At 42.4% G+C, this 10,705-nt stretch overlaps 1 pseudogene; it reads right to left on the bottom strand.

Annotated features, from left to right (window-relative positions):
- Positions 1-10,009: 10,009 nt before the first annotated feature.
- LOC126177293 (5S ribosomal RNA) lies at positions 10,010-10,127 on the bottom strand (annotated as a pseudogene).
- Between the last annotated feature and the right edge of the window lie 578 nt (positions 10,128-10,705).

The raw sequence follows: 10,705 nt of genomic DNA, 5'->3' as shown, positions 1-10,705 counted from the left end.
TCAGCAGCGTCTAACGTACTCAAAGCACTGCGAACTGTTGTTCGACAGTGAATCAACCCCCCCCCCCCCCCCCCAATGGAAGTGGCGGTTTCATGGATGCCCTCTATGTCACCTCCTGAGGCCTTTTCGTGTCGATTCTGAGCGACGGTGTGTGTGAAATGTTTTACTCGCACACCCTCTACAGATTCATGTGATTCCAACGCTGTGCTTCGCGGTTCTGACCGTCATCGCAAAGGTGTCCGTAGAGGTGGTGAAATGTGGGTTAGACAGGGATGTGATGACCTCCGTATCAGTTGACACGTCTGCAGTGCTGTCGGTCCAAGCTGGTGTTGGGCAGAATTATGCTATGCAAATACCGTAGCAATAAGAAAAAAATAGACATTGGTGAGTTGCAGCTCATGATCATTGAAATAAACGTGATGAAACTTAAAAAAAGTGTAGGAATCTTAAGAACATAGGCAGAATACAATTACGGCTCAGTACTCCAGATCTTCTACAACATTTATATCAATGAGAGTGATCTTTTCCAGGTTTCGATCTTCCTGTGTTCTGTACCTCTGGTCGCTGATGTTTGCATCACGTTCATAGAATTCATGGTTTTCTCCTTTCTGCAAACAGCAGTCAAAGAAATACTAGACAGATGGAAGACAGTAAGAAAAATGTTTATTATTTCTAAAGCTATAGCCATCATTGTTGATTCGCTTATCGCACTGTCAGGTAAGATAGTCAACGTCTTTATGGAAAAATGTGGTTGCTGGCAGAACCATACTTGTGCCCAGGCATGCTTAATCAGAACCAAATCGACGGCCATGGATGTCTTTCTTCGCAACTCCAAAATTATGGAAATCTCATGGGGAAGATTCGTATCGCATCGAAGTTTCCGCAGTGAAGTTGAAACAGCCTTGGAACAAGTGTATTTCTTATTTTCCATTTCCTCTGTAATACATTACAAAGACCGACATAAAAATTTACCGATAATTTTAAACAGTACAGCACTTAACATAAACAGAGAGAGAGGGACATGAAATATACTGATGACGAAATCATAAAGTATTTTAGCAAAAACATTAGTGCATTGTAAAAGACAGGGACTAAATTTGCTGATGAGTTAGACATGTGATAAATTTTACTGGTAAGAGAGTACATTAAGTATGGAAACAGAGTGAAAGTTATGAAATGTGAGATGAAATTTAGAGTACAATATTAAATTTTTTAGTTTACCGCTTTCTACCACCTTTAATGTTTAAATTTACCAGCATACTTAATTTTTAAATTATCCACCATCCACTATCTTAATGACGTCTATGAAAAACAGACATAGCTTTGAGGTCACGATAATGAAGACGTGCTTAAGAGGGCGTGCCTTAGGCATAGACGAGTGAATGACCTCAGTCACGCAACGTCACAGATATAAGCAAAATGGGTCACAACCTACAAAGCCATACTACTCCTGACCTCTCCGTTTCTTCACTTCCGCAGTTCCTCTTATGTTCTTATAGTCCTTTTTCCATCCATCTTTCTGTAGTAAGCAAGTGCATTTATTCACAGCAGTAGTAGGGACATGAGGGTATCAGGGCAATTTTGATACCAAATTTATATGCAAATTAATTTAATTAATCAATTAATCACTCCCACCTCTGCCCCTCCAAGACCCCGACCACAACCACCCCCATACCTGGACGACGTCACGCGTTTTTCCCAGCTCGTGTGCCCCACCCCTCCTCCCCCTCCCCCAACCCCCATTCCACACCCCCACCCCTCCCACCAACCTACTCTATTGGCGGGAATTTCGAATTTTGACGGAAATTTCAAGTTTTCGTGGGAATTTCTTTGTCCCAGGACTGTGCTGATGTGCCCATCCCACCCTCCACCCAGGACTTGGCAGGAAATTCAAAATCATGGTGCCATTTCCGGGACTTGAACCCTGGTCCTCTTGTGTGGGAGCCATAAGTGCACCCCCCCCCCCCCCCCACTAACACAATTATGTCACCAGAGGCACTTGGAATAGACAGGAAATTAAAATGGTAGGAAAAGATCATAGCCTGTTCTGGGCTGCTGGAGAGAGGACGGAGTTTACTTTATTTATTTTTAGAACAACTTATTTAGGAATGGATTTCATGTAGTTTATTTATTACACTGGTACAAAACACTCGCCCTTACGTGCTAGGGGTCACAATATACAGTTTACAGACCTGCAGACTACTCATAAATAATGCAGTACACTGATGTACAGACACAAAAACAACTCGTAAATTACCGAAATAATGCATTGCACAGCGTACAAATGTGCAAACTACTGGCAGATCACCGAAATAAAACATGTGTTACGCTATGCAAACACGCTAACAACGCCTAAACACTCGAAAATAATGCAGTGCACATAAAAAACGAAATGTATCAGCGAATCTAACCCTGATTCTACTGGATGGAAAGACAAATTGCACCCCATAACACATGGTAACTGTTCAGATGCGGGAGAAGAGGGTTAGGTTAGTATACTTTATTTATTTTCGTCAGGAAACTGACGCAAACATCGATCATAATTACGTAATTAATCACAAACATCAGTCCTAATTACAAAACTATGCACATAGTGATGCACAGGGATGGCATAAAATCGCAATACAGAGCAAAAATTTATGATGCCATAGAACTGGTGTTACCCTGCTGGGAAAAAAATTCTCAATACCACTCGAAACCTGCGACAAAAAATGGTTCAAATGGCTCTGAGCACTATGGGACTTAACATCTATGGTCATCAGTCCCCTAGAACTTAGAACTACTTAAACCTAACTAACCTAAGGACATCACAAAACACCCAGTCATGATGAGGCAGAGAAAATCCCTGACCCCGCCGGGAATCGAACTCGGGAACCCTGGCGCGGGAAGCGAGAACGCTACAAAAACCTGCGACAGTAACATTCAAACTTTACCGTACACCTACAAGCTGATGGGAAAAAGGCTGGGGCGTAAGGAACTATCTTTAATCTTAATAAATGAAAAGCACCAGTTTGCTTTTGTTCTACAATATTATTTTTATTGCTAACCGGTTTTCGGCTTACAAGGCGATCTTTAGGCATTTACTGAGTATTATCACCAAAGAAGTTAAATGTTAGCAGACAACATTGGAAGAGAAGTAACACATCTAGAGTGAAGTAGAAACATACAGTGAGTAACATCTTTGCAATGAAATAGTAAAAACTGAACAGTACATAAATAACAATGGAGTTGACAGGAAAACCTTTAGCACAAAATAAGAACAGCATGCCTACATAACAGTTTCTATTGAAACAAAACTATTGAAATAAGATAAAATTAGTACTAGGCAAGGCTGCATCAAGAGGTATGAAACATGGAGAGGGATACACAACCAATTAAAAAAGAAGAGACAGTTGTCAATGTAAATACAGAATACATGAGGAACTTAAACCATATCAATACGATAAGCAGAAATTAATAAATGCGGGAAAATTAAGGTCTTTGAGGGAACCTACAGTTTGAGAGTGTGGTGGTACTGCATTTTAACATTAACATTATAAGCAAAGCAGTGGCTGTAGACCAGTTTACATTAAATAAATGAGCAAAGTAAAATATGAACAGTATTTGATGAGACAACTACAAGGGGAGTTAAACATGGACAGTAATACAAGTACAAGTTAAAAGCAAACCCTTAACTATTGAAACTACAGCATATGTGGAATACAAAGACAACTGCAACAAATAAAACAACTTAATGACTACAGGAAAATGGGAATATGTAGGAAGAGAGAGTGTGGGAAGTAATGAACAACAAAGATGATTATATGAAGTTTAGGAGAGGGGAAGTGTTGAGTTGTGTCTGGTCATTTAGGATGAGATGTGGACTGTGAGCAAGATGTTTGTTAATTTCCAGGACTTCCAGCAGGTTGAGTTTATGGCCTTTGTTTGCTAAGTGAAGTACATGGGACACTGGCTGGTAGTTGTGACCCTCACATATGTTCAGTGTGTAAGACCAGCGCCAAAAGAAGCTTTCCCCTGCAACACGAGGAAGTAGGAGAGACAGTACAAGCAGTTACAGTGGTGTTCCTTGATGGGAAAATTAGGAAGACTCAACATCGAAGCAGATCTGCGTAGGATCCATTCACGTCTATCACCCAAACATTCTTTCATCGTTATTCTGTACCATCCAGCAGAGAAAAATTATGAACTGTCCGCATGCCAGCATCGAGCACATGTAACGATCCTATTAAATATAGAGGTATTGATCCATTGCACAGACCGGTGTAAAGCTGCTTCACCTGTACTGTAGGAGGATGACCATATCCCAGAACTATGCAATAAGTCGCAAGAAACGCTCCCTGTGACCCTGTGTCGTTGATTGCAACATTGCTTTTTCTGCAGTAGCAGGCTTTGTACACTGGCATACATTTTGCTTTTTCCGCCATGACTTAGAGGTCTGTGTCATGGTCTAAACTGACATTAACACATTCTAATCCACTGCTTCTTGCAGAAAACTAGACCTCATGGTATAAATCATATTGCTACTGGTGCTACCATAACACACTACACACACACACACTGGATGATTTTAAATAAAAGACAATTATAACATAATGAAACTGGAAGAGTTTGGAGGCATTGTGAAGAGTTTCCAAACTGCTGTCTGAAGGTGATTGACGACCACTAAATTTAAACTCATCTGTCACAGTGACGGAATAGCTGATGGCTCTGTGTTCAGTTTCGACTGATTCCTCATACTGCAATCATCTACACAATCACTATTTCGGTGCTAGCCATCCCCAGAAGATGTTGCTCCTCCACCAAAACTCTTTCTCCATCTCAAACAAGCGATGTCGATCAATTATTATGTGGTAACCAACAGTGTACCAGTGGATGGATTGGGTGGAAAAGACACTGTCGACGTGCTGCAATAATAAGCATCACAGTTGATAGTGCAAACAATTTTAGCAATTTTACAATAATTTCAGCACTGACCAGTGATACAACAGCATGTTTCCCAATTTCAGTGTAATTTCTAATTCGTCCATTTTCTACTTTGCGAATGTAGGTAGCTTTTTTTCCTGATTTTGCGCAGGGTGGGTATGTCTCTGCTGATCATTCGTGATCGGTGGCGGTACACTTTGCTGAACTCGCAGTTGGAGAAACCTACATAACGTTAAACAAAACTGTTTTCTATCCCAGAACGAGAGGCCTATTGGATGCGTTGAAGATCAGTCTAGTCTGTGACAGCTCGGCGCCACATGTGCGCCCCCTAATCATTAGGGGTGGCTGTGTCACTATAGATGACGAAGATGCATTCAGGACATCCATTCTTTTATTTCCTATTGTTTAGTTATCTATACCTGCTTTTGTGTTGGCAAAGGATCATCATCTCGAGGCAGATAGCGACCAGAATGTGTCACGAGGTTGCTGGTAGAGTAAGTTCCTCTCTCCGTCCATTCAGCCTGCAGGTGGTTGGAGGGAGGGAGGGAGGGGAGAGGGCCTCGATTTTCAGCAGTTTGTGATTGTACATTGAGGAGAATGTACGTTCAACTACCGCCTCCTCTGCAGTCTATCAGGACGACTGTTTTCCTCAGTGCATGTGTTGCATTATGACCTGTTCAATACAAGTGCTAGTTTTTTCACGACAATTCCGAAGTGTAATTACAACTGTGACGCAATTTTTCCATCAGCTGTGATAGCGTGTATTGGCTGCGGTTAACTGGGCTGTAGGGTGATTTTTAGTAGGCATCTGTAGCGAACTCTGACGTCAAACAACGATAGATACTGTATGCTTGCAAATATTACACTTTTTAAGCTCCTCTCTGTCCAACAACAGCATCTAGTGAGTTGAACGTATTTCAAACCAAACAGAATAAAGATAGTACCTTACACCCCAGCCTTTTTCTCGCCAGCTTGTAGGTGTAGGGTAGAGTCTGAGTGATTCTGTCGCTGGTTTCGGGTGGTATTGCGAAACTTTTTTCCCATCAGGATAACACCACTTCTATGGTATCATCAGTTTTTGCGCTGTATTGAGATTTTAGCCATCCTTGTGCATCACTATGCGTATAGTTGTGTAATTAGGACCGATGTTTGTGATTAATTACATAATTAGGATTTGCATCAGTTTTCTTGCTAAAATAAATAAAGTAGACTAACCTAACCCTCCCCTCCCGCATCTGAACAGTTACCATGTGTTATGGGGTGCACTTGGTCTTTCCATCCAGTAGAATCAGGGTTCGAGTCGCTGATACATTGCGTTTTTTATGTGCACTGAGTGATTGTGCCCTGCATTTTTTTCGAGTGTTTAGGCGTTGTTAGCGTGTTTGCATAGCGTAACACATGTTTTATTTCGGTGATCTGCCAGTAATTTGCACGTCTGTATGCTGTGAAATGCATCAAGGGATCGCCAATTTAGTATTGGAGGGCAGCGTGGAGGGTAAAAATCGTAGGGGGAGACCAAGAGATGAATACACTAAGCAGATTCAGAAGGATGTAGGTTGCAGTAGGTACTGGGAGATGAAGTAGCTTGCATAGGATACAGTAGCATGGAGAGCTGCATCAAACCAGTCTCAGGACTGAAGACCATAACAACAACAACAGTCTGCAGGTCTGTAAACTGTATATTGTGACCCGAAGCACGTTAGGGCAAGTGTTTTGTATCAGTGTAATAAAGAAACTACATGAAATCTGTCCCTAAGTAAATTATTCTAGATTTAAATAAAGCACACTCCTTCCTCTCTCCAGCAGCCCAGAACAGGCTCAGTCCTTTTCCCGCCATTTTTAATTTCCCGTCTATTCCAAGCGCCTCTGGTGATTTGATTGTGTTCGACCCAGGAGGACCAGTGTTCAAGTCCCGGGAATGGCACAATGATTTTTAATTTTCTGCCAATTCCCTGGTGGGGGTTGGAGTGGGCACATGAGCACTGCGCTGGGGCAAAGAAATTCCTGCTAAAATTCAAAATTCACACCAAAATTTGAAATTCCCGCAAAAATTCGAAATTCTCACCAATAGGGTAGATTGGTGGGAGGGGTGGGGCTTAGGGTAGGGGGAATGGGGAATGGGGAGGAGGTGCTGTGGCACATGTGCAGCTGGGAAAAACAAGTGACATCGTCTGGGGGTGGGGGTGGTCAGGGGCGGGTGTGGGCGGGTGTGGGGGTTGTTAATTTATCAATTTAATTAATTTGCTTATCAATTTCATATCACAATTGCACTGATAGCCCCATGTCCCTACTACTCAAAGCTACATGGTATCCCACAAATTTTTGCTTTTCCAGTAATTTCTGATCATGGTTAACCTTACGGGTTTCTGTATCATTTAGGTGGGTTTGTAGACTAGGGCGATATTCAGTTTCTACAATTTCTTTCCCATGCCGCCAGAAACACTTCTTACGCATGTAGGAAAACCTTATATTATAAAGATGACTTTACATCACTATGTTCTTTCCTTGGCGGTCTTAGCGTTTGTTATTTCAGCGGCCGAATACCCATTCTTCAGCCACGTATCGGTGAAATATGCCACATGTGAGATTATTATTGAAAGTCCGAACATAGGAAATAGGTTCTCAGATGTGTGAGTGCTTGTAAGAGTTTTTTGGTCAAAGAACCCAATACAATGTCCTGGACGACGAGCGTCTATCAAAGTCATGTGTTCCCCAGGGAAGTGCCACAGGGCAGCTCTTACTCTATATATGAAAACGATGTGTGAGATATGGTGAGCAGTAATATACGACTGATGCAGCCCATCTCTCCTATGCATCACAGGGAAGGGCTCAAAGTCTTCAGTTGCTCTAGAAAAGCATTTCCTTTACAGTGGACTGCGTCTTGTTTCGGGACTTCCAGGTAGATTAAGGCTGAGTGTCGGAATAGAACTCGAACCTGAGATCTTGACTTTCTCGAAATGTGTGCTTACTGTCTGAGCTGTTCTGACAGTTATTTGTTTAATGTATTCCAGTCGGTATCTTCACCTACACCTTTCGCTTTCTCATCTCTCTAGTATTCGTAGTAATTCCCCGTTGTCTCAACACATGTCCTAACTTTGTCTCTTCTTCCAATTACAATTTTCCGTCAATTCCTTTCACCGCCTGCCGGCCGGAGTGGCCGTGCGGTTCTAGACGCTGAAGTCTGGAACCGAGCGACCGCTACGGTCGCAGGTTAGAATCCTGCCTCGGGCATGGCTGTGTGTGATGTCCTTAGGTTAGTTAGGTTTAATTAGTTCTAAGTTCTAGGCGACTGATGACCTCAGAAGTTAAGTCGCATAGTGCTCAGAGCCATTTGAACCATTTGAACCTTTCACCGCCAATTTCTGCGACAGACGTACTCTCCTATACTGTCCACTTCATTTTCTGCTCTTTCTGTAACACCACACCTGAAACGCCTCGATTCTCTGCTATATCTACATATACATGGATACTCCGCAAATGATACTTAAGTGCCTTTCGAATTTTTAGCTATCCATGATTTATTTCCACAAAATTTTGTGCTCTGGGCGTACATTCTCAAAACTTTCCACCTAAAATTAACCTCTATGTTTGATAAGGTCAGCTTTGGTTTTAGCGAGGAGTGCCGTCTTTGCCTGTACTGGTCTCCTCTTTATATCCTCCTCGTATCACCGACACTTTGCTTCCAAGGCAAGACAATTGCTTCACTTCATCTACAAAGTGGTGCCACTTTTTGAAGTTAAATTTATCGCTAATATCATTTCTTCTACTCCGCAGTCCTTTCGTCTTTCTTTGGTTTACCCTCAGTAGGTATTTTGAGCTCACTAGACTCTTCATTTCACTCAACCGATCCATTAATTCTTCTTAGCTTTCTGTTGGATAGGAATGCCATTAATGAATCTTATGATTGATATAATTTCATTCTAAATTTTAGTTATACTTCTGAAACTTTATTTTATTTCCATTGTAGCTTCTTGGATGTACAGGCTGAACAGCTGGGAAGAAACGATGCATCCCGTCTTACGCCCATTTTACTCGAAGATTTACCTCTTAACCTTCCATTCTCATCGCCCCTTTTGATTCTTGTATGTACTGTATATTACTTGTGTTACAGGTTCCAGATATTTATAATTACGAGGTGTGATCGTAAAATAACAGTACTGATGCTGTCACAAAGTAATTACGCATGCACCGAAGACTAACGACCAATAACGGCGAAGCGTGAAGCATTCTCAGTGGAATGCGGAACCACTGGTGTCTGGAGACATGTCGGTGTGGTCATGGCCTTCGTTTGTGTAAGAGCTATTATTGTATTTTGTCGGAAGAACGGTAAGTGTAATAATAGATCAAAGAGTTGTCGTGACGTTTCACGTAAGTAACTTGGAAAAACAACCACTGAAACTTGCGTTTTACTAAAATAAGTGTATGGCGAAGACTGATTACCACGCACGACAGTTTTAGGGCGGTTCAAGCGTTTCAAAAATGGCCGAGAAGAAGTTGAAGGTGACTCAGGTCCAAAAACATAGAAAACGGATGAAAATATCGAAAAAGTGGGTAATTTGATTGAATCTGACCGTCGGTTGAGCATTCGTTCGATTGCTGAAACTTTAGAACTGACAAAGAGGTCGTGCGGTAGCGTTCTCGCTTCCCACGCCCGGGTTCCCGGGTTCGATTCCCGGCGGGGTCAGGGATTTTCTCTGCCTCGTGATGGCTGGGTGTTGTGTGCTGTCCTTAGGTTAGTTAGGTTTAAGTAGTTCTAAGTTCTAGGGGACTTATGACCACAGCAGTTGAGTCCCATAGTGCTCAGAGCCATTTGAACCATTTTGAACTGACAAAGAACGCGTAAGGAAAATTTGACATCAGCAATTTACTCTACTCTGCTCCACCCGGAACAGGCCATGAAGTCCCAACGTAGCCGACCGGCCGCCGTGTCATCCTCAACCCACAGGCGTCAATAGATGCGGATATGGAGGGGCATCCGGTCAGCACACCGATCTCCCATCCTTATGTCAGTTTCCGAGACCGGAGCCGCTACTTCTCAGTTAAGCAGCTCCTCAGTTTGCCTCATAAGGGCTGAGTGCACCCCGCTTGCCAACAGCGCTCGGTAGACCGGATGGTCACCCATCCAAGTGCCAGCCGAGCCCGACAGCGCTTAACTTCGGTGATCTGATGGGAACCGGTGTTACCACTGCGGCAACGCCGTTGGCCGACATAAGCAGTTTACCTTGAGAAAAATGTGTGAGAAATGGATACCAAAAATTCTCACGATCGAACAAGAAGAAGCTCATGAAAATGTTTGTACTGACACTTTGAATACCACTGAAGATTATCCTAATTTCATAGAAAGAGTGATAATGTGTGACGAATCTTAGTTTTTCGCTTATGATACAGAAACTTAAGTGCCAGTCAATGCAATGGAAGGGCTATGTATGCTTCATCGAGAGCGAAAAAAGGTCCAATGAGCAAATTAAGATTAAAAGCTATGATGATTGTTTTCTTTTTCGATATTTATGGAGCTGTGTATCTTCTCTGGTTTCTTGAACGTCAGATTATTAATCAGGTTTACCACTTTGTGGTTCTTGCTCAACTAAGAAAAATCCGATGCGAGTTGTGGAAGAACAACTCGTGGGTTCTGCATTAAGACAATGCATTGGCTCATACAACATTCACTGTTAAGATGTTTCTGGTGAAGTACAGCATCTCAGTTCTGGAACACGCGCCTTATTCGTCTGAGCTAGCACCATGTGACTTCTGTCTATTCCCCGAGATCAAATCTGCATTAAAA

The sequence above is a fragment of the Schistocerca cancellata genome, chromosome 3, assembly GCF_023864275.1.
Source record: "Schistocerca cancellata isolate TAMUIC-IGC-003103 chromosome 3, iqSchCanc2.1, whole genome shotgun sequence".
NCBI lineage: Eukaryota > Metazoa > Arthropoda > Insecta > Orthoptera > Acrididae > Schistocerca > Schistocerca cancellata.
The sequence above is the reverse complement of the archived record's forward strand: the minus strand, read 5'-3'. Positions and strand labels throughout refer to the sequence as shown.